General features: G+C 41.3%; 1 protein-coding gene and 1 pseudogene across 1 annotated transcript in view; both read left to right on the top strand.

The window, feature by feature from the left end:
* The window catches only part of LOC147624332 (MADS-box transcription factor 23-like), a 337,401-nt gene that overhangs the window by 210,898 nt on the left and 98,552 nt on the right, over nucleotides 1–27,951 (top strand). The gene's annotated exons all lie outside the window — the stretch shown is intronic.
* Nucleotides 14,829–15,391, top strand: LOC147624334 (actin-3 pseudogene; annotated as a pseudogene).

Here is a 27,951-nt window from a genome sequence, read left to right as displayed (position 1 = left end):
TGAGGGCATTTTGAAAATAAAACCATCGATGCAAAGCTAGAAGATCTTTCACTCAAAGTGGCAAAAGAAGGGTATGTCTCAGGTTTGCATTGGGTGTCACACAGTATTTCAGATGATGCAAAGAGAGAGTTGTTGTGTAGGCACAGTGAGTTGTTGGCTCTTGCGTGTGCCTTGATTAATACACCCAAGGGGACATCCATATATGTTGTAACAGAAGCACAAGAAGTGTTTGAGAAGCTTCCCTTTCGAGACGTTGTCTCCTGGACTGCACTGATCACAGCTGAACTGGGTGCCAGCGATGCCGAATGACAAAAGCAATCATCCTCGCCTCCCTCAGAAACCAGAGATTACGCATACCAACTGTGGTGTCAACAGACTAGTCAAAGTAAAGCTTTCAGTAAAAACGCCAGCTGGAAACGTATATGCAAGGTGGTGGGTGGCGGCTTGCATGGTATGCGAAAGAATATTTTTTTTTGGAAATTTTCGGATATTATGCAGAATATAAGCAGGCGCAGTATTTCAAATTGGAAAATGGCGATTTTTGGGCTGCAAAAGGTGGTGGGGCGCCCGATTTCCTTGCGGGAAAAAGAGGAAAAACCAGAGAGCGAGGGGAAGCGCAGATATCAGAATTCGGGGGGGTGTGCAGAAAAGGGAACTAGTGCGCCAACTAACCAGAGAGAAAAAAAAATCAATGAGGTGGCTACTGTTCATGGCATGTAGGAGTTAGAATTGGAGAGCAATTTGAGTGCTATCTAATGATACGATTTTCATTTTACACATGTAGTCATCCATGCGCAGTCTGCAGCAAAGCCACCATAGAAGGAATAGAGAAAAATCAATGAAAATCTCACCTTGCTCTACTTACAGTGATACAGAACATCTTGAAATGATGGAATTGATGACACTGGATGTATGGAATGTAAATGGTCACATGTATGTGGGAAATATTTGAAGGTTATGTTATGCCTACATGTGATTGGTTTGAGGGATTTGGAAAAAGGAGCCAGTAAATCTATGCTTGGAAAGGGATAGTCACTTGATACACAATTTATGTGCAATCATCAGGCTGAATTCATGGATGTATTGAGGTGAATTTGTACATGTTTATGATATCAAAAATGGAGGTGCCTTGTGATCCATGAAGAGTTATGTGTTTGAGTTTCCTTGTGGGAATCAGAAGCTACTCTCATAGCTAGAAGTCTCGTACTTTCCTAGCGACATCGTCCACGTCACGACAACGTGCACCCATGCATGTGTGTGTGTGTGTGTGTGTGTGTGTGTACATGAGTTTGTCTTTTAACATGCAAGTAAGGGGTTCATCTTCTTGTAGAGTTTATAACTCTAAGTTAGCCAACAAGTGGAGGTTGAGGCTATAAATTGAACAAAAATTTCAATCAAGAAATTGATGCTAGATAGAGTCAACATACAAGGCACATGCCTGGGTAGGCATAAGAGGTTCCACAATCTCCAACGATGTCTGATATGGACATCAAAGGTGTGAATGTTTGAATGGGAGACGATAGTCAGATCAGCATCACTGAAAAAGGGGTTTGTAGTTTCAAGTGACACAAGTAATGATTACCATTTTAGGTGATAATGTTTCTTTTTTTTCCATATAGATAAACTCGCTAGATAGATTTGCTATACATTAAATAATCTAATGTTGATAAAATACTATATAGACAATGTTTGGCTTTTCTATATAGACAAAATTACTATATAGTACTTTATTATATAAAAATAGATAAACTACTATATAGACAATTAAGAAAGTTTACTATATAGAACTTTATTATGTAATGTAGATAAACTACTAAATAGACAATTTAAAAAAATTACTATATAGATTTTCGATGTAGAAATTTTGTCTCTGTGTATCAAACTAGCAAAAGGTTCTTATTTTACTAGTACGGACTTTTACTAGATTTCGTTCATTTGTATCTAGTAAATTGAGCTTCTATTACTATATAGGTATAGGAAGGAGCTTAGAGTTCCTTGTAAAACTAATTGGTGTCGGGTGGCTTGTAAGTTCTCATTCTAAAAACAGAATAGACTTCAAATTCGTCCTCGTACAACGCAATGCTGCCACCCTAATGGAGTGAGCTTGAAGTGCGAGGATTGTAAGGCCAAGTAGAAGGGAGTAGTTACGATGATTTGGAAACGGGAAGGACGGAGTATTGATGGAATGAGAGGATTGATGTGAAAGAGGGAAATGAGGGGATGGGGGAGCATGTGAAGTTGGTGGCTTTAAAGCGTTTATGCGTTTATAGCGGGTACTGGGTACGGGACCACTACGGGTTGAATAGACCGATAGGATAATCATATGGCATATAGATATAGAGCTACCATCAGGGCCTAAATTTGATGGGTTACTTAAAATTTCAAGTGACATACACTTTTTCAAACTGCTTTTCACATGACATGAATTTTCAAAATCATGTTATTCAAATGGCAAGCAATTTATCAAAATGAAAAGCTTTTTTAAAAACTAAAAAACTATATGTAATTAAACAATCAATCTACAAACAAGCTTTTTTTAAAAGTGAAAATTTAGGTATAATTGTTGATGAAACTTGTATTTACATAAAGCATCCAATCTACAAACAAAAGGCTTCGATGTAATACTTATGCTGTGAAAGTACTAATGTGAGAGATGCGCAATAGCTTATCCTTGTATTACATATAGACATATCTATGACTATTTCTTCTACCAGGCTACCAGCCATCTGAAATGTGTCTAGCTGCCCAGCCATCTGAAATGTGTGTTCAGCTTGCCAAAATGGGCTTAGCCACCCTAGTACAACCTACTCACTAGTTGTGTTCAAGGCAAAATAGCTGGAGTGATGTTGTCAACCATCTTATATACCCATACATTGGCCAACATGTTTTCCAGTCAAGATGCCTTGCATGTCCAACTTGCCAAAATTAGGCCTTTGACTATTGTTTAGTTGTGTTGCACTTCATGGAATTAGTGAACAAATCACTCTAATGGCATCGCCCTCCTCTTTTTTCTTTGTAACCAAATATCAAAAACATCTTTCCAACAAACTTGTGATGCATCACTTGCATTAAGTGATAACAACATCAATGCATCAAGTGTCTCCAGACACATGCTACTTCTTCTCAAGCTACTCTTTATGTCATTTTGTCGAGAGAAACCTCGCTCACATGATGCTGTACTCGCTGGAATTACTATGCTTGCTTGCCATAAATGCATCAGTCCTGGAAATGTGTCCCACCAAGTCTTTGTGTTGCTGCAAATTGCCCAAGCATCATGCATACCTCTACTCCTAGCAACCCTGTGCAGCATGCCAACAAAATCCTCCCGTTCACCCAAACATTTCCTAATGTCAATTGTTGAATCATCAACATTAAGCTTGCCAATAAGCCTCTCTAACCATTCTTCAGTCCTTTTATCCCTTTCAATTACATCTGAAGGATAGGCAGAGGGATTAAATACCTTGACCAAGTTGAAAACCCCAAGATCAAGAAACCTATTATTTAAAGCATTCAAAACATCTTGTACAAATGTCCTTCCAATGCAAATACATTCAGCGAGGGAACCACTTGCACTTCGAGCATCATGAGGCAGTACATTGAGATCAAGAGTTGCATCCTCCTCTTCTGAATCACTTACTACTCTGTCTCGTTTCTTTTTTGGAGCTAATTTTGGAACTGGCACAAAGTGTAGCACATGCTTATGAGTAAACCCATTAGAATCAACATATAACATATTTCCATCTTTTGACATGTTCAAAAACTTTGTAAGCTGTTTTGAACCAGCACCAAATTGGACCTCATAAGATATATACCTTTTAGTGAGCTTCTCAAATGTCAAATCCAAGTAGACTCCAATCATAGTAACATCCATGTTCTCCCTCTGAAATTCTACATTTAATTTATTCAATTCAACCAAAACATCAGCCAGCAAATGCATCATAAACTGGACTTGAAAGATTGTGGCATAATTATACCATTTTTTCTCATGCATTCTCCATTGCTCCAAAATAGCAAGCATTAAGGGAACCAATCTTTCCATTACTTGGCCTCTAGATAGCCATTGAATTGCATGGATTTGTAAAACTTTCAAGTCTGCAATATGATACTCATGCATCAAGTTTCGAAGTTCGACATGTCGATTTGTTGATTTCCCTAGCCATGCATATACCTTGTTTGCAACCTTATCAACAAAAGCAAACACATGAGGATTCGATGCAAAACCATCCTTGTAAGTACCTCACGGTGGGCAATACAATGCACGCCCATAATTCGTGAAGCCGATGCTTGAAACCGTGCGACTACACCTATCTTATGACCTATCATTACTGAGGCACCATCCGTTACAAATGCAACTAGTTTCTTCAAATCCAGATTACTCTCTAAGAGCATGGCATGGACAACATTATAGATTGCCTCCCCAGATCCATTACCAACTGGTAGCAATCTCACAAATTTACAATTGGGCTCTCCTTTGCCATTCCCAGGCAAGTACAAAATGTAGATAATCAAATGTTTCTCCATGGTTCTATCTATACTTTCATCAATGAGGATTGAAAAAAATGGACTTTCACAAATTTCAGCATACAAGTCTTGTCTAGTACAATCTCTTAAAGCCATCAAGAACTCTCTTCCAGATACGGGATCGGTATATGCACCATACTCATCAGATGATGGCATATTAGGAGTGCCAAGATCCCTTTATAACTTACATTGAGTGCCAAGATCCCTTTGTAACTTACATTGAGTGGGATATTTCTCCAATGCAATATCATTGCATGCACAAAAGTGTACCAGCTTCATACAAGTGATTTTCCAAACTGTTCAGAATGCACCATTGTGTCAATACCCCCATCTATTGGTCCTTTGCCACCAATAGCCTTTAGCCAGGCCTTTAATGTGCGAAGGCGTCGTTTTCAACGAGGCAACCATAGAGATGGTCGTCGTGGTGGTAGTTTCTCTCGTCTCAAATTTCCTAACAAGCGTTGTTCTTACTGCAATAGGAATGGTCATACTGAAGATGACTGTTGGGCACGTCAATATGATGAAGAACACAACATTATCACAAAACAACCACGTTTATCTAGAGATTCTTCTTCTTGTGATTATTGTGGAAAATCTGATCATCCCTCTTCCATGTGCTTTAAGCGTCGATTTGATGTAGATCAAAATCGAGCATATGCAGTCGAGCATCATGATAATGTTGTGCCTGAAACAAGTTGTGTTTTATGTTCAGTTCCCCCCAGACAGAATACCTTATGTACGTGATGGTTCACTTTTCATTATTGATTCTGGTGCTACAGGAAATATGACATATGAATCTAAGTGGCTACATAACTATCATTCTCTACCTGTTAAGCGTGTTGTTTATCTTGCTGGGGATGATACAACTTGCCAAGTCAAGGGCTTTGGAGATTTATATCTTGGCACCTTATCTTCTTCAACTCGAGTTTTACGAGGGGTTTTACATGTCCCAGAACTTCAACGTAGTCTTCTTTCACTTGCAAGACTTGTTGATCTTGGTTTGTTTGTTGGATTCGACCACACCAAATGCCGCATTGAGAATGATGGACAGATTATTGCAACTGCTTCTCGTAATGGCAATTTGTTTGAGCTCTCTCTTAATGATGCTGTAGCAAATGTTGTCACTGCTCTAGGTGATCATGATTGCAAGATATGGCATCATCGCTTTGTTCATGCTGATTTCTCAAAGATTTTAATCTTCATCGTCAAGGTCTTGTACGCGGAATGGATCTTAAAGCTCATCCTCATATGAGAATCTGTGAGTTTTGTGCTCTTGGCAAACACAATCGTAAACCCTTTCCTCTCTCGAATTCAGTTCATTCTCATGATTTGTTGGATCTTGTTCATACTGATATTTGTGGACCTTTGCCTCCATCGAGAACACAACATCGTTATTTCATTACGTTTATTGATGATTACTCACGGTATACAGTTGTTTTCTTGCTTCGACAAAAATTTGAGGCGTTATCTGTTTTTAACCCAACTGGAAAGGAATGCATGATTCCGCAAGCGTCCCTCCACCAACTATGACCTGGCTTCATCCATGCTTGTCTTTCCATTCTCATTACCTCAACCTTTTTCGCATCCTCCTGCATGGCAGCATCTGCATAGATGTTAGACATACATATATAAGATGCAAGATCCTTTTCATCCAATCGCACTGCATGTTCGAAGGCATGGCGTCCAAGCTCGACATTGCCCCATGTTCGACAAGCTCCCAACACAGTATGCCAATTCACAATACCAGGATGAAATGGCATCTTCTTGATCAAAGCTACCGCCTTGTCTACATGGCCTGCCCGGCCAAGGAGATCAACAATGCAAGTGTAATGCTCAAGAGTTGGGATGAGACCATAGTCATTGCTAATGGCCTCAAGGTACAACTGACCTTTTTCCATTAGACCTGCATGACTGCATGCATTTAGAACACTACCGAATGTAACCAGATTTGGCTTGATACCTTCCCCTATCATTCTGCTGAGCATATGAAAAACATTTTCAGTCTCTCCAAGATTAAAGTCTTCTGGCATCAAACCTTCCAGTAGCATCAGTTGAAAAAAAAAATCCAAAGTATTCTGATTATATCGATTCTGAGCAAGCACAGAAATCATGGCATTCCAAGACACGATATCTCAAAAGGACATTCTTTCAAAACCAATCCTCACATCATACATACTTTTGCATTTCCATACATGTTAAGAAGGGTGTTCCCTACTACAAGGTCTACCATATGCATAACGCTCCATAATTCACACCACACTCATGTACAGAGGCTTCGAGACCTGGCTCAGCCTCAGCTCGTCTTATTGAACCTCATTTACAATATGAACATATGTAGTCAGGCATCATATGATGACTCGTCATGGCACTTAACCCCATGCATCTGGATTTGCATTTGATGGCCTCACATGCATGGTTTCACACCATAGACGTGCCATGGCACGACATCCACCCCCTCTAAACCTGCACATCCTCTGGTATGTGCCAAATCATCATCAAGATCCACATATAACTAGATGTCATCTTCTTCTTCTACATTACCAAGAAGATCATCCTCTTCCTCTTCAACCATACCCATACTATCGCTGTCAAGCCTCTCATCCTGAGTTCCCTGTGAATCAAAAGGATCATTATCATGCCTTCTTTTAAACATCTTGATCCTTTTTCCTGCGACAAGATTCTTTATCTCTGTTCCATCAAGCTCACACAGGGTATACGTGGCATTTTCATGCACATGCTTGACAATGTAAGGGCCAAACCATCTTTTTGCAAACTTCCTTTGAACAGTGAACTGGTTGTCAAGGCTACTATCATACATTAGGACCCAATCACCTTCTTCAATAGGTTTTGGCCAGAGTCTGTCTTCTATCAAATCTTTCTTTATTTTTCAACCTTGCATCTTTCAAGCGAGCTTTAGCAAGCTCTACATCTTCAGGCCTCCTCTCCAACTGCCTTATTCGCAATGCAAGAAGGTCTTCCCTGCTCAATCCTTCAACCCAAGGCAACACATTCCAAGTTGGAACTACTTCTTCAACTGGCATTACTGGCTTCTGGCCATACATTAATTCTGTAGGCATGTATCCTGTCACTGAGCTATGAGTTGTACGGTCAGCCCACAAGGCATATGGTAGCAGCCTTGGCCACTCTCGCATTCTTTCTCTGCATGCTTTAGCCAAAGCTTTAATGATTGGAGGATGTCCTCGCTCCCTTTTACCATTGCCCTCAGGATTGAAGCACATGTTAGGGACAGTTTAATGCCAATTCTAGAGAAGAATTCCCTTGCTTCTTCAACGTCTAGTTCACCCCTATCAGCTGTTATTTTCCCAACACAACCATACCGACAAATCACATCTTCCAAGAGAAATTTGCATACTGTTTCCGTACTCTTTGTTCTAAGAGCACGCCCCTCTACCTGATTTGTCAAATCTTCTCTTGCAAGTGCTATGTACCGCATCTGCCAAATTCCCAAAGGCATTGTAACTAGATCCACTACCCATTTGTACTGCATGGCAGGTGGGTAGGTTGGTTGCAATCCATGACGATGTCGCACATTTGAGTACATTTGACATACCATGCATGTTTCCACATATTGGGAAATATCCTTGTACATTCCTTTCCACCAATATTTTTCCTTTATTTTGGTAAAGGTGGCCCACACACTTCGATGTCCAGCCCAGAGACTCTCATGGAATTCTTTCACAAGATTCCCTTGAGTCTCTTTATCACATATGACTCTTTGTGGCATAGCATTCCTCTGCTTAGGATGCTTCCAGAGGTACCCATCCTTTAGAAAATAACCATATGCTTTTTTGCGGATCCTCTTAAATTCTGAGTCAGACCAACTTTCCTGTCTTGTCAGAGTACTCAAGTATTGACCAATAAGCAACCAATCTCCTTCATACATTTCCTCAGTAAAAGACTCAAGTGCATTTGATAGGCAAATATGGTCCCCCTTTGTATATGCAGTAGTGTAGAACTTTGTACCCACATCATCAATGTCACTAATTATCTCTTTTTCATCTTCATACCTGGCTCTTGATAGCATATCTGCAACTGGATTATCTTTTCCTGCAATATGCTCAAACTCAGGATTTAGTGACTTGATATAGGCAATCCACCTAAGCAGAGCAATATCTGGAGTGGTACAGCTTGCTATCATCCCAAGAAGTGGCAAGAAATGAGTTTCCACAAGTACAGATGCCCCAATAAGATATTCTTTTTCACATTTTAGAGCAGTGACTATTCCCCATAACTCTCTCTTGATCTGTGGATACTTTCGTTGTCGAAAGCTTAAGACCTTTGCTCCAAATCTGATTACATACCTATGATCATCCTCATCATCTTGCCCTACTGCCCATCCTATCCCAGTAGGACTAGTGTCAACTGTAACAATCACAGACCTGCCACACTCATAATCTGCCTTTCTTAGAGTAGGTGATGATTGAAGCAGATATTTCAGCTTCCGCATAGCTTTAGTATGTGCTACATTCCACAAAAATTTTTGATTTTTCCTCAAGAGTTGATAAAGAGGATCTGCTACATGCGCATAATGTGGGATCCAAATAACATAAAAGACACATGCGCCAAGAAATCTCCTCAGCTCTGTAACATTAATGCATATCTCTTTCATTCTTTGTATTGCATCTATCTTGGCTGGACAAGGTCGGCGTCCATTAGTACTACAAAGATGTCCCACTATTAGCACTTCACCAACCCCAAACACTGATTTCAGTCCAGACAAAGTAAGATTCACTTCTTCAAGCCTGGATAGAATCATATCACAATCCTTTATATGATTTGCCACAAACTTGCGGCACCCCTTTGAATCCAAATCCCCATCTTTGTCTTTCTCATCACAGCCTTTTATTGGCACATCATCCAGAAATGGCATAGTTATTTGTGGTATGAAGTCTCGTAAGACTTTATTCATTCCATTCATCATATGTGCCACTGAGTTGGTGGCTCCCTATGGTAAGGTACACATCCTTACTAATCCCAAAGGAGTTCTCATTGTGGTCAAGTCCCTGCTTTGTATATCCAGCTGGAACTGATCATATTCCGAATATAGATCACCCATAGAGTATATAGCTTTCCCTGCAAATGCTTCTGTAAACTCATCCACAATCGGACCTGCTCCCACATTCCTGATTATGACTTTGTTTACAGGTTGCATGTCTTGAATAAAGCGCCATGTCCTATTTTTCTTTGGCATAGTAAACCATCTGTTGGAATATGGAGCGCATGATGGCTCCAAAATTCCCATCCTGATCTTTTCTTTTAGTAATTCCATCAGCTTTGGCAAGAGAGCCTTTGGTACTGGAATTGGCCCCGCAGGTTCCAGGGCACATGTGGAATAGTAAAGATCACCATTGGTGCTGTTACACTTGGATCAACACAGCCTATCTCATGCGGCTGAAAAGCAAAGGCTTTCCCATGTTTTACAAGCATCTCCTCAAAGCATTCCCTTTCAACTGGCAAGAGAAAATCCCTTTCACCAATCTTCAGCTCTTTTAAAGTTTCCTGTGTAAACTTATGCCCAATTTTCTTCGGATCTCTGAGATTTGGTTGCATAGAAGCTTCATCTATCTTCTCCTTGCTTCTTGGTGGCAAAGGCAAGGCAACTGGTTTCACCTTCTTTGCAGCTGTTTTGTACTTTGTATCAACATGAGCATCCATCTCGCAATTCATGTTTTTACATTCCACCCCCTCAAATTCCCGGATTATATCATACATCTCCACAGATGACACCTCTATCATCTCATTTCCACCTTGTAAGCATGCTCTTCCCATATCAAAAAGCACATCCATAGTATCTACAAATGACACCTCATCAAGCACCCCTGAAATAAACTCATTCTTCTCCAAAAGACCACACTGCTCAAAACTTTTTTGTTCATTTTGTACATGTCTACGCATGCCACGCTTCAAATCCTTGCTTTTTACAAAGACCAGTGACCCATAGCTAGAGAATCCCTGAAAATTTGCTGAAAAGTTATTTACATTGATTGAGTCCTGTGAGAACTCATTTTTCCTTGTACCATTGGAATCCCGCTTTACAATGGCACCTTGCCAAAATCCCTCATCTCCCTGTAATTCATAAATTCTCTATTTATCTTTGGGAGTGACTGTGCTCGAAGAGACTCACGATTCCTTTCATGGTTAATGCAAACTGTCAAGAACTGAACAGCTTTCTTGCCATCTTTACTCCTTATTCTTGCATATGCCGAGCCATCATCCAAAACCTTTGTTTCCATCCTCACAGCTGTAATGTAGGGTTGCCCAAGGATGAGGGGATACGATGACATCTCCTGAACAAAGAAGTTCTGATCATCTTTCACATCCCCTATAGTTACCCTTACATTTGGACATGCTGCATAGAGCTCTCCAGATGAGTTATTAGCTGCTTTAATCATCCACCCATGATCTACATCCATTGGCCACTTACATTTGTTGTAGAGATTTTTAGCCATAAGATTTATTTCAGACCCATGGTCGATTAGAGCGACATACAGCTCTTCCAAGTCACCTATCTTGACAAGGGTTTCAGTGGTGGCCCTTGCCCAATGGCTCCTAGAGTAATGACTCTTTGTAAGAACTTCTTTTTCATCATCCTCTTCCACAAAGCGCACTTGTCGTGCCCCTTCAGCAGAGTGATTACATTCCACCACATTCTCTCTCTCTTCCTTTTGCTGCACCTGTACTCCATGAGTCTTAGAAGTGCTTGCTTCCCCTTGTAATGGAATAGACCCAATTATGGACTGCCTTTTCCTTCATATAATATCAATTATCTCATCATGGAAATCTTTCTTTGCAATCCCCTATCGTCGACCCTACTGTTTAGAATCCTCTCTTCAAGCACCTTTTTGGGATCTGTTGCGGCTTCAATATCGGATTGAAGCTTGTAGAGTGGACCTTTCCCTTTACCCTTCTCCTTCTCATGTTTCATTTTTGCTGGCACTTCTTCCATTGATACTTCCTGTGGAGGCATATGTGATGGCCCAGGATCCTTCTTTTCACTTCCACGGGTAACTCTTTTTGATGGCCCTCCTTCCTCATTTTCCCTTTTACGCTTCTCCTCTACCTGTGCCTCATTATTCTGGCATTTAGCAATGTAGGCATGAACAGATAAAGAATCCACAGGCTCCTCCCAGCCAGTCTCAAGACGTATACAGTCACCTGCCTCATGCAAAGCTTGCTTAGACACCTTCTTTGACACAATTAATTCCATTGTTGATGGCCAAAAATCTTTATTCTCATAATCTTCATCATTCTCAGATCCCTGCTTTGATTGACCAGCCTTTAATCCATAGGTTGCTGCCTCAACCATAGAGATGGCATGACTAGCAGCCATATCCTCAACCAGCTTTTTCGTCCCTCCTTTCCCAAAGTTTGTACTTAATGGAAGACCAGTCTCTGTAAGGTGGATTTTTCCATCTTTGAAAAACACAAGTTGATTTTTAAGGGCTTCTTTATAGCTAGCACAATCTTTCTTTGCATGTTCTGGGTCATCACACCATATGCATCTGTATGTAAATCCTTCTTTGCTTTGAGGCCTTTGCATAGAAGCCTGCCCTAATGGTAGCCCCTTTTCTTCAATCCTGGACATCTTCAATTTTAGGTCCCGCATGTCCTTAATAAGTTCTTCCATCGGCCCTTCTACCTTTGGGATTGCAGCAGCTCGTTTTGGTAGATTCTCAGGGATAACAGCAGTTATAGGAGTTGCCGAGCTCATCACCATTTTATCCCTCCTTCGCTGCCGCTTTGCTAGCATGGTGACTGCATCCTCAACATCATTCCAATCACTCTTTAGTCCCTGCTCTGTATCCTTATCCTCAAGAAGGATTTCGAGTTTCTCATGAAGATCTTTCCCAGCTGCTTGTAAGAAGAGCTCTGTTTTTTCTCTGTCCAAAGTTGTGCGCTCTATCCTTGACAGCTGGGCATAGCGCTTCTCAAACTCTCTTAGCAATTCTGTGGCAAAAATTCCCATTTTGGGTTTTGTGACCCATTCCAAGAAAGTTCGTTTGGTCACTCGCTCAGAATCCTCCATGAAATATTTGTCCTTTAAAGCAAGCTTGAACTCCTCCCAATTTCTGCCACCATGTGCTGTCTGCAATCCTCTTATGCGCTCTCTTATTTTAGGAACACATACCAGCTCAAAGCTTCGAACAATATCCTCCTCAGTCACCCTGTTTAGCTCCATTTCCTTTATGTAATTACACAGGTACTTTGTGATATCCTTTCCATCAAATTGATCCACCTTTTTCACAATTGATTGCAGTGCTTTGGTCGTGGAAATTTGTCCCCTCTCAGAGCAGCTTGCTGCTGTTGCATATACATAGTAAACATCTGAAACATCTGCATAACTCCGGGGTCAAAATGAACCCCCTGACCCTCAGAATTCTCAGCCATAGCTTCCCTGTATGTTTCACCACACTCTCACCCTAGTGGTTTCACGTCGGGTTCACCAAAGAGCTGTCGTGACGTGGACGATGTCGCTGGGAAAGTACGAGACTTCTAGCTGTGAGAGTAGCTTCTGATTCCCACAAGGAAACTCAAACACATAACTCTTCATGGATCACAAGGCACCTCCATTTTTGATATCATAAACATGTACAAATTCACCTCAATACATCCATGAATTTAGCCTGATGATTGCACATAAATTGTGTATCAAGTGACTATCCCTTTCCAAGCATAGATTTACTGGCTCCTTTTTCCAAATCCCTCAAACTATATACGACAAAATTTAAAGCAGATGGATCCTTTGACAAATTCAAGGCACATTTAGTTGCCAAAGGTTATTCTCAAGTTGCTGGCGTTGATTATCATGAAACCTTTTCACTAGTTGTTCACATTACTAGTATTCGGGTTTTATTGGCATTTGTTGTTCAATTTGACTTAGAAATTCATTACATGGACGTGTGCACAGCTTTCTTGAATGGAGATTTGAATGAAGAAATTTACATGGAACAGACAGAAGGATTTGTTAATTGCAGTTAAGGAAGATCTTGTTACTCGTCTTCATAGGGCTTTATATGGTCTTAAACAAGCTTCACGGGCCTGGTACATCAAGTTTGATCTTTTTCTTACCTCCCATGGCTTTCTCTCTTGCTCTTCTAATCCCAACTTATTTACCAAACACCAAAATGGTAGTTTTGTAATCCTTGCCCTTTATGTGGATGATACAATCCTTGTTTCCAATGATTTGGGATTTCTACACCAAAGTAAGCAGTTGTTATCTTTGGCATTTGATATGGTGGATCTTGGAGAGCTTCACTCATGTCTTGGCATTCAGATTCAAAGGGATCACAGCAAAGGTATTTTATTACTTCGACAGTCAAAGTTTATTGAAGATACTATTAAGAAGTTTGGTTTGGAATCTACACATTCAGCAACTACTCCTTGTCTTGCGAGTTCCATGAAAAACACTTCTGATGGTGGTGGCCAGCTTGTTACAAATCAACTATATGCTAATTTGGTTGGATGTCTTCAAGTTGTTTGTTTGAACACTCGTCCTGACATTTTGTTTATTGCTAACTATCTCGGGCAACACCTTGCATGTCCTTCTCTTAAGCATTTGTCTTCAGCAAAGCGCGTTGTCGTGCCATGGCACGTCTATGGTGTGAAACCATGCATATGAGGCCATCAAATGCAAATCCAGATGCATGGGATTAAGTGCCATGACTTGAGTCATTATATGATGCCTGAGTACATATGTTCATATTGTAAATGAGGTTCAATAAGACGAGCTGAGACTGAGCCAGGTCTCGAAGCCTCTGTACATGAGTGTGGTGTGAATTATGGAGTTTTATGCTTATGGTAGACCTTGTAGTAGGGAACACCCTTCTCAACATGTATGGAAATGTGAGAGCATGTATGATGTAAGGATTGGTTTTCAAGAGTGCCCTTTTGAGATATCGTGTCTTGGGATACCATGATTCCTGTTCTTACTCGGAATGAGCAGAACAAGGAGGCTCTGGGTTTGTCTGATGAGATGCAAGTTGAAGGCATTAGACCTAACAACATTACATTTGTATGTGCACTTAATGCATGTGCAAGCTTAGCAGCATTAGAGCAAGAGCAGAGAAATTCTAACCCAAAACCTTCGTTTCAGAGTTCGTGGCTTTAAGGCAGGATCTGTGTGCCGTCCCTTCGTTTTGTCAATGCTTACCATTGCAGCAGTGGATGAAGGGCCCTCCTGTTTGACTGACTAAGTCACGTTCCCTTGTCAATGCTAGTCTTCCCTCTTTTGTTCTGCAGCAGCAGAAGAGGAGGGGCAGAATCTCATAGCAACTGCCCAAATCCAAGTTATATCGTCAATTCAAGAATGGCAGACTCAGAGGAAGTTCAACCTCTTGTCTGTGACAATGGATCTGGGATGGTCAAGGCTGGGTTTGCTAGAGATGATGCTCCTAGGGTAGTGTTTCCTAGTATTGTGGGCCGTCCTCGGCACACTGGTGTTATGGTGGGTATGGGACAGAAAGATGCATATGTTGGCGATGAGGCCCAATCTAAGCGGGGAATATTGACCTTGAAATATTCTATTGAGAATGGTATCGTAACCAACTATAATGAGCTTCGAGTTGCTCCTGAAGAGCATCCAGTCTTGCTCACTTAAGCTCCTCTCAATCCAAAAGCTAATCGAGAGAAGATGACTCAAATCAGGTTCGATACATTCAATGCACCAGCTATGTATGTTGCTATCCAGGCTGTGCTTTCATTGTATGCCAGTGGAAGAACAATAGGTATTGTGCTGGATTCGGATGATGGTGTTATGCATACCGTTCCTATCTACGAGGGCTATGCTCTGCCACATGCTATCCTTCGTCTGGATCTTGCAGGCTGTGACCTGACTGGATGCAACGTGTGAAGATTGCTGCGCTTAGCAGAGGCAACAGCTGGAGACATATTTGAAGGTGGCGGCTTGCGTGGCATGCGAATTTTTTTTTTAAAAAAGAAATTTCCGAATATTAAGCAGGAAATAAGGAGGCGCAGTATTTCAAACTGGGAAAATGCGATTTTTGGGCTGCAAAAGGTGAGGGAGCTCCAACTCTCTTGCGGGAAAGGGGAAATAACCAGAAAGCGGCGCATATCAGAAGGGGGGTGTGCAGAAAATGTGAACTAGAGCTACATGTAACCAGAGATTTTAAAAAGGAGAAGGCGGCTACTGTATGGAGCTTCTTGGGGTTAGAATTAAAAGGTGAATGAAGTGCTATCAAAGGTGATGATCTGCAAAAAAATCACACATTATATGATGTTTTTTTTATCCTGGCGCAAACGGCAGTGAAGCAGTCGTATGGGAAAAAGTGAAATCAAAAGAAAAATTCGTTTTTACTCTCAGATAAGCAAATTTATTTTTGTTTAATGTTGTTACTTACGATTTGAATAATCGTATAGTCTTGGAATATATTTCCTCTTAAAGTTTTTTTTTGAAACAAGAAGGCTTTTGAATGTATATATGGTTTTGGAGAACCATGGAATAGAAAGGCACTTGATTTTGGATTGTTCAACATGGAGATTTTTTTGAATATGTTATACATGCGCCATGTGCCATCTTTTGCCTTGTGAGTTGTTGGAATCTGAAAGTAGGTTTTCAGGTGAACAAGAGACATTTTGAAATGATGGAATTGGCATTATATGGTACATATGATGTGAATGGACACATGTATATGGGAATCTTTTGATGTTTGTGCTATGCTTACATGTGATAAGTTTGAAGCATTTGGAAAAAGAATCAGGAGATCTATGCTTAGAACTGGTCATGCTCTTGACACACAATTTACGTGCAAACATCAAGCTGAATGTGGGAATAAATTGAAGTAATTTGGCACATGTACATGTCAACAACAATGGTGATGTCTTATGCTCCTTGAAGAGCTATCTGTTTTGTTTCCTTGCTGGGATTTTGGAAGCTACTCTCACAGCTAGAAGTCTCGCACTTTCCCAGCGACACCGCCCACATCACGACAGCATCTTTGGTGAACCCGACGTGAAACTGCTGGGGTGAGAGTGTGGTGAAATACACAGGGAAGCTATGGCTAAGAATCCTGAGGGTCAGGGGGTTCATTGTGACCCCGGGGTTATGCAAATGTTTCAGATGTTTACTATGTATATGCAACAGCAGCAAGCTGCTGAGAGGGGACAAATTTCCACAACCAAAGCACTGCAGTCAATTGTGAAAAAGGTGGATCAATTTGATGGTAAGGACATTACAAAGTACCTGCGTAATTACACAAAGGAAATGGAGCTAAACAGGGTGACTGAGGAGGATATGGTTCGAAGATTTGAGCTGGTATGTGTTCCTAAAATAAGAGAGCGCATAAGAGGATTGCAGACAGCACATGGTGGCAGAAATTGGGAGGAGTTCAAGCTTGCTTTAAAGGATGAATATTTCATGGAGGACTCTGAGCGGGTGACCAAACGAACTTTCTTGGAATGGGTCACAAAACATAAAATGTGAATTTTTGCCACAGAGTTGCTAAGAGAGTTTGAGAAGCACTATGCCCAGCTGTCAAGGATTGAGCGCACAACCTTGGACAAGGAAAAAACAGAGCTCTTCTTACAAGCAGCTGGGAAAGATCTCCAAGAAAAATTGGAAATTCTCCTTGAGGATAAGGATACAGAGCAGGGGCTAAAGAATGATTGGAATGATGTCGAGGATGCGGTCACCATGCTAGCAAAGCGGCAGCGAAGGAGGGATAAAATGGTGATGAGCTTGGCAACTCCTATAACTGCTGTTATCCCTGAGAATCTACCAAAACCAGCTGTTACAATCCCAAAGGTAGAAGGGCCGATGGATGAGCTTATTAAGGGCATGCAAGACCTAAAATTGAAGATGTCCAGGATTGAGGAAAAAGGGCTACCATTAGGGCAGGCTTCTATGCAAAGGCCTCAAAGCAAAGAAGGGTTTACATTCAGATGTATATGGTGTGATGACCCAGAACATGCAAAGAAAGACTGTGCTAGCTATAAAGAAGCCCTCAAAAATCAACTTGTGTTTTTCAAAGATGGGAAAATCCACCTTACAGAGACTGGTCTTCCATTAAGCACAAACTTTGGGAAAGGAGGGATGAAAAAGCTAGTTGAAGACATGGTTGCTGGACATGCCATCTCTATGGTTGAGGCAGCAACCTATGGGTTAAAGGTTGGTCAATCAAAGCAGGAATCTGAGGATGATGAAGATTATGAGAATGAAGATTTTTGGCCATCAACAATGGAGCTAATTACGTCAAAGAAGGTGTCTAAACAGGCTTTGCATGAGGCGGGTGACTGTATACGTCTTGAGACTGGCTGGGAAGAGCCTATGGATTCTTTATCTGTTCATGCCTACATTGCAAAATGCCAGAATAATGAGGCACAGGTAGAGGAGAAGCGTAAAAGGGAAAATGAGGAAGGAGGGCCATCAAAAAGAGTTACCCGTGGAAGTGAAAAGAAGGATCCTGGGCCATCACATATGCCTCCACCGCATAGCAGACCTCCACAGGAAGTATCAATGGAAGAAGTGCCAGCAAAAATGAAACATGAGAAGGAGAAGGGTAAAGGGAAAGGTCCACTCTACAAGCTTCAATCTGATATTGAAGCCGCAATAGATCCCAAAAAGGTGCTTGAAGAGAGGATTCTAAACAGTAGGGTCGAATTTACACTAGGGGAAGTCTTGGGGATTGCAAAGAAAGAATTCCATGATGAGATAATTGATATTATACGAAGGAAAAGGCAGTCCATAATTGAGTCTATTCCATTACAAGGGGAAGCAAGCACTTCTAAGACTCATGGAGTACAGGTGCAGCAAAAGGAAGAGAGAGAGAATGTGGTGGAATGTAATCACTCTGCTGAAGGGGCACGACAAGTGCACTTTGTGGAAGAGGATGATGAAAAAGAAGTTCTTACAAAGAGTCATTACTCTAGGAGCCATTGGGCAAGGGCCACCACTGAAACCCTTGTCAAGATAGGTGACTTGGAAGAGCCGTATGTCGCTCTAATCGACCATGGGTCTGAAATAAATCTTATGGCTAAAAATCTCTACAACAAATGTAAGTGGCCAATGGATGTAGATCATGGGTGGATGATTAAAGCAGCTAATAACTCATCTGCAGAGCTCTATGCTGCATGTCCAAATGTAAGGGTAACTATAGGGGATGTGAAAGATGATCAGAACTTCTTTGTTCAGGAGATGTCATCGTATTCCCTCATCCTTGGGCAACCCTACATTACAGCTGTGAGGATGGAAACAAAAGTTTTAGATAATGGCTTGGCATATGCAAGAATAAGGAGTAAAGATGGTAAGAAAGCTGTTCAGTTCTTGACAGTTTGCATTAACCATGAAAGGAACCGTGAGTCTCTTCAAGCACAGTCACTCCCAAAGATAAATAGAGAGTTCATGAACTACAGGGAGATGAGGGATTTTGGCCACGTGCCATTGTAAAGCGGGATTCCAATGGTACAAGGGAAAATGAGTTCTCGCAGGACTCAATCAATGTAAATAACTTTTCAGTAAACTTTCAGGGATTTTCTAGCTATGGGTCATTGGTCTTTGTAAAAAGCAAGGATTTGAAGCGTGGCATGCGTTGACATGTACAAAATGAACAAAAAAGTCTTGAGCAGTGTGGTCTTTTGGAGAAGAATGAGTTTATTTCAGGGGTGCTTGATGAGGTGTCATTTGTGGATACTATGGATGTGCTTTTTGATATGGGAAGAGCATGCTTACAGGGTGGAAATGAGATGATAGAGGTGTCATCTGTGGGGATGTATGATATAATCCGAGAATTTGAGGGGATGGAATGTAAAAACATGAATTGCGAGATGGATGCTCATGTTGATACAAAGTACAAAACGGTTGCAAAGAAGGTGAAACCAGTTGCCTTGCCCTTGCCACCAGAAAGCAAGGAGAAATTAGATGAAGCCTCTATGCAACCGAATCTCAGAGATCCGAAGAAAATTGGGCATAAGTTTACACAGGAAACCCTAAAAGAGCTGAAGATTGGTGAAAAGGATTTTCTGTTGCCAGTTGAAAGGGAATGCTTTGAGGAGATGCTTGTAAAACATGGGAAAGCCTTTGCTTTTCAGCCGCATGAGATAGGCTGTGTTGATCCAAGTGTAACAGTGCCAATGGTGATCTTCACTGTACCACATGTGCCCTGGAACCTGCGGCCGATTCCAGTACCAAAGGCTCTCTTGCCAAAGCTGATGGAATTACTAAAAGAAAAGATCAGGATGGGAATTTTGGAGCCATCATGCGCTCCATATTCCAACAGATGGTTTACCGTGCCAAAGAAAAATGGAACATTGCGCTTCATTCAAGACATGCAACCTGTAAACAAAGTCACAATCAGGAATGTGGGAGCAGGTCCGATTGTGGATGAGTTTGCAGAAGCATTTGCAGGGAAAGCTATATACTCTATGGGTGATCTGTATTCGGGATATGATCAGTTCCAGCTGGATATACAAAGCAGGGACTTGACCACAATGAAAACTCCTTTGGGATTAGTAAGGATGTGTACCTTACCACAGGGAGCCACCAACTCAGTGGCGCATATGATGAATGGAATGAATAAAGTCTTGTGAGACTTCATACCACAAATAACTATGCCTTTTCTGGATGATGTGCCAATAAAGGGCTGTGATGAGAAAAATAAAGATGAGGATTTGGATTCGAAAGGGTGCCGCAAGTTTGTGGCAAATCATATAAAAGATTGTGATATGATTCTATCTAGGCATGAAGAGGTGAATCTTACTTTGTCTGGATCGAAATCAGTGTTTGGGGTTGGTGAAGTGCTAATAGTGGGGCATCTTTGTAGTACTAATGGACGCCGACCTTGTCCAGCCAAGATAGATGCAATACAAAGAATGAAAGAGATATGCATTAATGTTACAGAGCTGAGGAGATTTCTTGGTGCATGTGTCTTTTATGTTATTTGGATCCCACATTATGCACATGCAGCAGATCCTCTTTATCAACTTTTGAGGAAAAATCAAAAATTTTTGTGGAGTGCAGTACATATTAAAGCTATGCGGAAGCTGAAATGTTTGCTCCAATCATCACCTACTCTCAGGAAGGCAGATTATGAGTGTGGCAGGCCTGTGATTGTTACAATTGATACTAGTCCTACTGGGATAGGTTGGGCAGTAGGACAAGATGATGAGGATGATCACAGGTATGTAATCAGATTTGGAGCAAAGGTATTAAGCATTCGTCAGCGAAAATATCCGCAGATCAAGAGGGAGTTATGGGGAATAGTCACTGCTCTAAAATGTGAAAAAGAATATCTTATTAGGGCATCTGTACTTGTAGAAACTGATTGCTTGCCACTCCTTGGGATGATTGCAAGCTGCACCACTCCAGATATTGCTATGCTTAGGTGGATTGCCTATATCAAGTCACTAAATCCTGAGTTTGAGCATATTGCAGGAAAAGATAACCCAGTTGCAGATATGCTATGAAGAGCCAGGTATGAAGATGAAGAAGGGATGATTAGTGACATTGATGATGTAGGTACAAAGTTCTACACTACCGCATATGCAAAAAGGGACCATACTTGCCTATCAAATGTACTTGAGTCTTTTACTGGAGAAATGTATGAAGGAGATTGGTTTCTTATTGGTTAATACTTGAGTACTCTGACAAGACAGGAAAATTGGTCTGACTCAGAATTTAAGAGGATCCACAGAAAAGCATATGGTTATTTTCTAAAGGATGGGTACCTCTGGAAGCATCCTAAGCAGAGGAATGCTATGCCACAGAGAGTCATATGTGATAAAGAGACTCAAGAAAAGCTCATGAAAGAACTCCATGAGAGTCTCTAGGCTGGACATCGAAGTGTGTGGGCCACCTTTACCAAAATAAAGGAAAGATATTGGTGGAAAGGAATGTACAAGGATATTTCCCAATATGTGGAAACATGCATGGTATGTCAAATGTACTCAAATGTGCGGCATCGTGATGGCTTGCAACCAACCTACCCACCTGCCATGCACTATAAATGGGTAGTGGATCTAGTTACAATGCCTTTGGGAATTTGGCAGATGCGGTACATAGCACTTGCAAGAGAAGATTTGACAAATCAGGTAGAGGGGCGTGCTCTTAGAATAAAGAGTACAGAAACAGTATGCAAATTTCTCTTCGAAGATGTGATTTGCCGGTATGGTTGTGTTGGGAAAATAACAACTGATAGGGGTGAGCTAGATGTTGAAGAAGCAAGGGAGTTCTTCTCTAGAATTGGCATCAAACTGGCCCTAACATGTGCTTACAACCCTGAGGGCAATGGTAAAAGTGAGCGAGGACATCCTCCAATCATTAAAGCTTTGGCTAAGGCATGAAGAGAAAGAAAGCGAGAGTGGCCAAGGCTGCTACCATATGCTTTGTGGGCTGACCGTACAACTCATAGCTCAGTGAGACAGGATACATGGCTGCAGAATTAATGTATGGTCAGAAGCCAGTAATGCCAGTTGAGGAAGTAGTTCCAACTTGGAATGTATTACCCTGGGTGGAAGGATTGAACAGCGAAGACCTCCTTGTTTTGCGAATAAGGCAGCTGGAGAGGAGGCCTAAATATGTAGAGCTTGCTAAAGCTCGTTTGAAAGATGCAAGGTTGAAAAATAAAGAAAGATTTGATAGAAGACACAGACTCCAGCCAAAACCTGTTGAAGAAGGTGATTGGGTCCTAATGTATGATAGTAGCCTTGACAACCAGCTCACTGTTCAAAGAAAGTTTGCAAAAAGATGGTTTGGCCCTTACATTGTCAAGCATGTGCATGGAAATGCCACGTATACCCTGTGTGAGCTTGATGGAACAGAGATAAAGAATCTTGTAGCAGGAAAAAGGATCAAGATGTTTAAAAGAAGGCTTGACAGTGATCCTTTTGATTCACAGGAGACTCAGGATGAGAGGCTTGACAGTGATAGTATGGATATGGTTGAAGAGGAAGAGGTCAAGCAAAATCACCCGCATAAGACCGTGGAACAAGCGGCCACGAGGTTTAGAAACTTTATTGATCATTACACTCTTGTTTTTAACATTGACCCGCTCACCATCATGGATTCGTTTCTTCGAGGCATACACCCTAGTATCCAAATTTTGGTTAGAGCTCAAGCCCCAAATGACTTGAATACGGCCATCACTTTTGCCATTAATGTGTAGAGCTCTTATCAATGTGTTTACGAGCCACAACAAACCATGACTCCATCTCCCCCGTATTATCCATGGCTAGCACCACAGACTCCAATTTTTCCCTCCCTGCACCTTGGCCAACTTCATCATGTGTGCCTCAACTTCAACCAACTCAACCGTTCCAATTCCCACCCGTTGTACCACCTCACCTTTAAGTAACCTCACCACCTCTTTTGCCTTTAACACCCCCACCTTCTTGTAGCGTAGTGGCTCCCCTAACCTCTTCACAAAATTATGTTCTTGCCCCTCATGCTCCATCACAATATGTGACTTACCCTGATTCTACTTCTATCACTCCACCTCCAGCAAATCACAAGGGAGAGGATGGGTATGAAAGCACCACGTCTAGTATTGGGGATTTTAAAAATATGATGACAAATTACATGAACCAACTTAATGAAAATGTGAAGGCTGTAACTCTTGATGTGAATTTTCTAAAGCGCCAACAACAAAACTTGTTGTCTGCAGGTCACCCTGAGCCTAATCCCACCAACATGGTGTGTCGGGCTTGTCATGTATCCGGCCATCTTTCCAAAGATTGTCCCATCATTATTTTCACTTATGAGAAACGTTTGGGTAGGGGGCACACAGAGGATATGTGTTACATGAAGATGCGCCATTTGATGAATAGGAGCACCACTTTGCCACCCCCGGCCCCATTAATCATCGTATTGGTGCCGAGAAACCCCCGGGCCCTAGTTGGACACTTCTTCAAAGAAGCGGGTCTCCTTATGCAGCTACACCAATAAGTATGCATTTGGGACCAAAAACCAGTCCCAAACCCAACCTTGATAAGCATTTACAATCTCATTTTGTCGTCAAAAAAGGCTATTCTCACAGATTGTTCCCACTTCACGTTGTGAGATTACTTCCCTACCGTTTCTCATTCTTAAGTATGGATAATATACGATAATGTTTGTTTGTTTTTTACTATTTTCCTACCAAACTACATGACAAAAATGTTTCCCATTCTTAAGCATAGATTAACGTACGATAATCTTTGTTTGATTTTTTACTACTGATAGCATTACATGTTGGTCTTGTTGCTAGGTAGACGCGGATATGCTCCCTGCTTGCTATAGGCACATTATGGTCAAGCCCGAGTGCCACTTCTCCCTCCTTTCATTTACAAGGAGTGGATTACCTATCTATTGGGGATGGAAGTTTTAATGACATCCCAAAAGAAAAACATGGGAACTTTCAACTCTTATCTTATTATGGCCCCAACCATCCCTGTAGAGGTAACACCAAAATAAGAGCTTCGGCGGGAGGAAAGCCTCAAATAGAAATCAAAAGGCCCATACCACCTACCTACCTTTTAGGAATTGGGAATCACTTTGCAAATGCTATGTAGAAGAGAAGGAGCCTATGCATTTGCCATGCCTTTCAAAATAGAATAAGAAAAAGTCATGCGAGTTTACCTGACTATACTAAAAATCAAGCCATTGTCCTCCTTGCAAACGTCAGGAGGGAGTGGACCCCAAGGAATGAAGGGCCACGGGGAGAACTTGTTGTGAGCGAGTTTCAAGCCTCCTTTTGGCCTCTAGGATTAAACAAGACCCAGACAAAGTCAAGTTAGAGAGTGGTGTAATGGGCGACTAATCTGCACGGTCTAGAGAGCACAACTACGATCACTCCTTGGGTGGCAGAAGGCTGATCCTATCTTTTCTCATTGTCAAATGAAGATGTGTAGAGGTCAATGTCTCTGGGAATATTGCACATAAATCTATCCACGAACCTATGTAAACACAAGATTAAAAGTAGTGGATAGCCCAGTCCTTATAGGTTGTGGTCAATGCAAACTGATAATCGGTGTAATATTTCCTCATTATATATTAATATTCCATTGTTGGACGATTAATATTTGACTGCGGAGTCCCTAAAGAGTGGCCCACTTGGGTAAAGTGGCACAAATTGAATACCCCAAATAAACTACCCACCTTGCAATATCCGGCTCTTGATAACATGCAATGGTTAGGCATCCAAGAAAAAGAGAGTGGTATTTCAGGTTTGGTGGTGCCATTGTGTGACATCACCTCCAATCTATCCTACACATTACATGAAGGATGTCATTGCAAAAGTATAGTAAACCTGCAGGGGGTCTTACTATCTAGTAGCCGGCATCTTCACAAAGAATACAATTTTAGTGAGTACATGTTGGAGACAACGGGGTGATTGTTACTTGTAATTATTGCTAAACCTTTTAGTTAAGCTTGGACTTTCTCTTTACTCAGCCTCCTTGTTGGTTCCAAAAAAATTATCCTTAACGGTAAGCCTGGGTACTCCACATAAATTCTCTCGAGATTGGACATTTGTCATCTAGTATCAATGTTTTTCCAATCTATAGAGAGTGCATGCTTTTACATTTGTCAATCATGTGGATCTTCCATTGTGTCATATCCAATTCTTTGGGGAAAAGCACACTTAGATCTTTAAAGTATTCCTGCATGTAACGTGGCCTTAAACCTAACAATTACTTAGAAGGCTAGCATCCTACTGTGTACATCATTCATGTAGAATGCTATGTGGCATAATTGGTTAAGATCCCCTCCTAAGCTAGTGCTCCAAAGTATTTCAGTATTGTTGCAGCCACAACTTTGGATTCTGCTCCCCTGTAAATCTCGGTACTATATCCTCGTCGTGCTATGGGAGAGTCTTCTAGAGATCATGGAATGCACATATTAATCATCTACAACAATACCAATAATTAATCAGTGGCATATTGATAAATGTCATTATCACGATGTTGACCCTCTAGGATTGCGGTGATGTCATGTTCATAAAAGCTTGGCCCATAGACTTGACCGAATGTGCTACTCAATCTCTCAAAATTCTCATTTTGTATGTGTGACCATGGTGGATTGATTTCCATTCTATCCCATTGATAAAGAAAGAAAGAATAGGTGCATGCTGGACCAAGCCTATCATGCACTTTGGGATGAGAGCTTAATGAATCCCCCATCTCACCCTATAAACTAGTGTATGTGTGAAGGGATCCATCTTTCTATGACCCATTATCACGCTGAGATGTGGAGAATATGGAGCTCTAAAGAGAATAGTCATATGAGCCCGCCTATTGTACTAGTACCATTAGCTAATCTATTAGAATGGGAGGTCATTCCTAGCAAACCTTTGGCTTTAGATCTACCTCTAGACTCACCGTTAGCACCTCCGAACCTACCTAATATATCGATTCCTTCTCAAGGAATAAAAGACTTGGTTTAGTTAGGTTTTGCTGAAGAAGGCGGAAGCGTAGTTGTGTACATATGGAAATGCAAAGGATTGACCTATTGAGACTCGGATCAAACATCACTCCAATTGAAGCAGCCTAGGAAGGTGCAAAGAAGATATTTTCCTAAAAATTATGAGGTATCTATTATCCAAGGTTTGAATGTACCTCGTCCTTTCGTGTTTCCCTCGCTACCAAAAAGTTGACATGTTTATTTTTTTCATTCCCACCGAATGTTTCCCTTATGAGACATGTTCATGATTGGTGCCCCAACCAAGGTTAGGACCAAGGTACTACAAAGTTATCTACCTAGAGTCACCCAGTCCTTTATGTGTGAACCTCTAGTGAACTTTGATCCTCAAGGTTGTGGGGCTCCCTTCATTCAAAAAGTCATTTGAGCCAAAATTTCCAGCGCTGATATGGGGGTGGCCCCTTTCTCCCTGGGGATCTTGGGAAACATGCAATTAGTTTTGTGAGGTCCACAAAAAGTGGCTGAAAAGATTGTTGATAAAGCCGGGTACTGCCATGTACCCAAAACAATGAAGGGGTGTAGAAGGACCCTATGTAATCGCATGGATGCATATTCCTTAATAAAAAATTTGATCCACCAACCAAGGGATGTATCCAATAGGAAAAAAACCTACATTCTATTGATCTAAAATTGATCATTGGCTCATTTTGACAGCAAGAAATCTTGAGACAACGACAAGAAATGGAAGTGTGGAACTAGACGGTCCGATCATTGATTTCTATAGGAGGAAATGGGAAAGAAAATTGTTGCTTTGATTTATAGTCAACAATCAATAGGATGCCCTTGGCTCTGCAAGAGCTGTTGTGGAAATAGAAGAGCAAATAGTGTCTTCGTGGGCCACGACATTGTGTGCTAGGATGTTTGAGGCACCGAGAGGGCAAGGAAAATGTCGGCCTTCTCTCCCTACGGTCAAATGTGCCTTTCAAAAGGTCTTCTGTCTCTGTCGGCCCACTTCAACCCTATCAAGGTTAGAAACGTGCCTTAGGCAAGCTACCACTTCACTTGGCCGGCAAGCTACCTGAATCTGTTGGTCAAGCTACCACTTGCCCCACTTCTTTAATCTGTTTTTTTTGTAATGAGGAGGGACCAAATCTCAAAATATTTGTGCACTTACCTATTGCCAAGTGGCTTCGTGGCCTTACCACTTTTTCTCTCAAAGGTGCATTATTCTAGCATAGGTGCTTCAATCATAATTAATAATAATAATATTCCTTTAGCTAGGGTTGTGCACTATACTTTTCACTAATGGTGGCCTTTAATGGTGGCCTTGGGAGGTTCACCTAAAAATATGTAAGTATACCACATGAGTTCAAATGCAAAGGCTTTTTTATTCAAACATTTAAGGTAAATTTAAATAAATATATTTACAGAAGGGGTTTTTAAAATCAATTTTGGAAAAAAAATCTGTAAGTCCATAAAGAAAATGGGGTCATTTTATTCATAAAAAATTCACAGCAGGTAAGGGGTTTTTTTAATACCCCTTGAGCATATGTGATACATAGGGTTTCTTAGTAGTGCACCCCGCGAGACGGTGGCTACATACATGGCATGACTCGCGGCTTCCATAGTGGAATGGCTTTGTGCATAGGAGTTTGAACTAAGGCAAAAGAACCCATGGTGGCAAAGTCTCAATATCTATGCCCTCTACAAGATGCAAGACCTAACCCCAACAAACTTTAAGAGACTCTGTTGCATCCTAGGTCATTCCTTAACATTGCATGGTTATAGAACCATCCACATAGACTAGTTAAAAAGCTTCCTCTTAAACAAGTCAATGGCATGTTAACGTGGGAAAGCCCCTCTGTTGTTGAACCATGGGGCTCATCTTTTGGGGACTCTAGATCCACCTGCTAAACAGGCAGTGCTCCAAAACCCAGTGAATGTCCTACCAAAGACAGACAAGGAAAGCTTGTTCTTTTATTTTTGAAAGCATTGATAGCTCAATTGGATAGAGTAAGTGGCTCGAATTGGGTGGTTAGAGGTTCAAGTCCCCTTTGATGCACACA

This window comes from Cibotium barometz, chromosome 25, assembly GCF_041138505.1.
Source record: "Cibotium barometz isolate CiBa-2024 chromosome 25, ASM4113850v1, whole genome shotgun sequence".
Classification (NCBI taxonomy): domain Eukaryota; kingdom Viridiplantae; phylum Streptophyta; class Polypodiopsida; order Cyatheales; family Cibotiaceae; genus Cibotium; species Cibotium barometz.
This window is presented reverse-complemented; position numbering and strand designations above follow the sequence as displayed.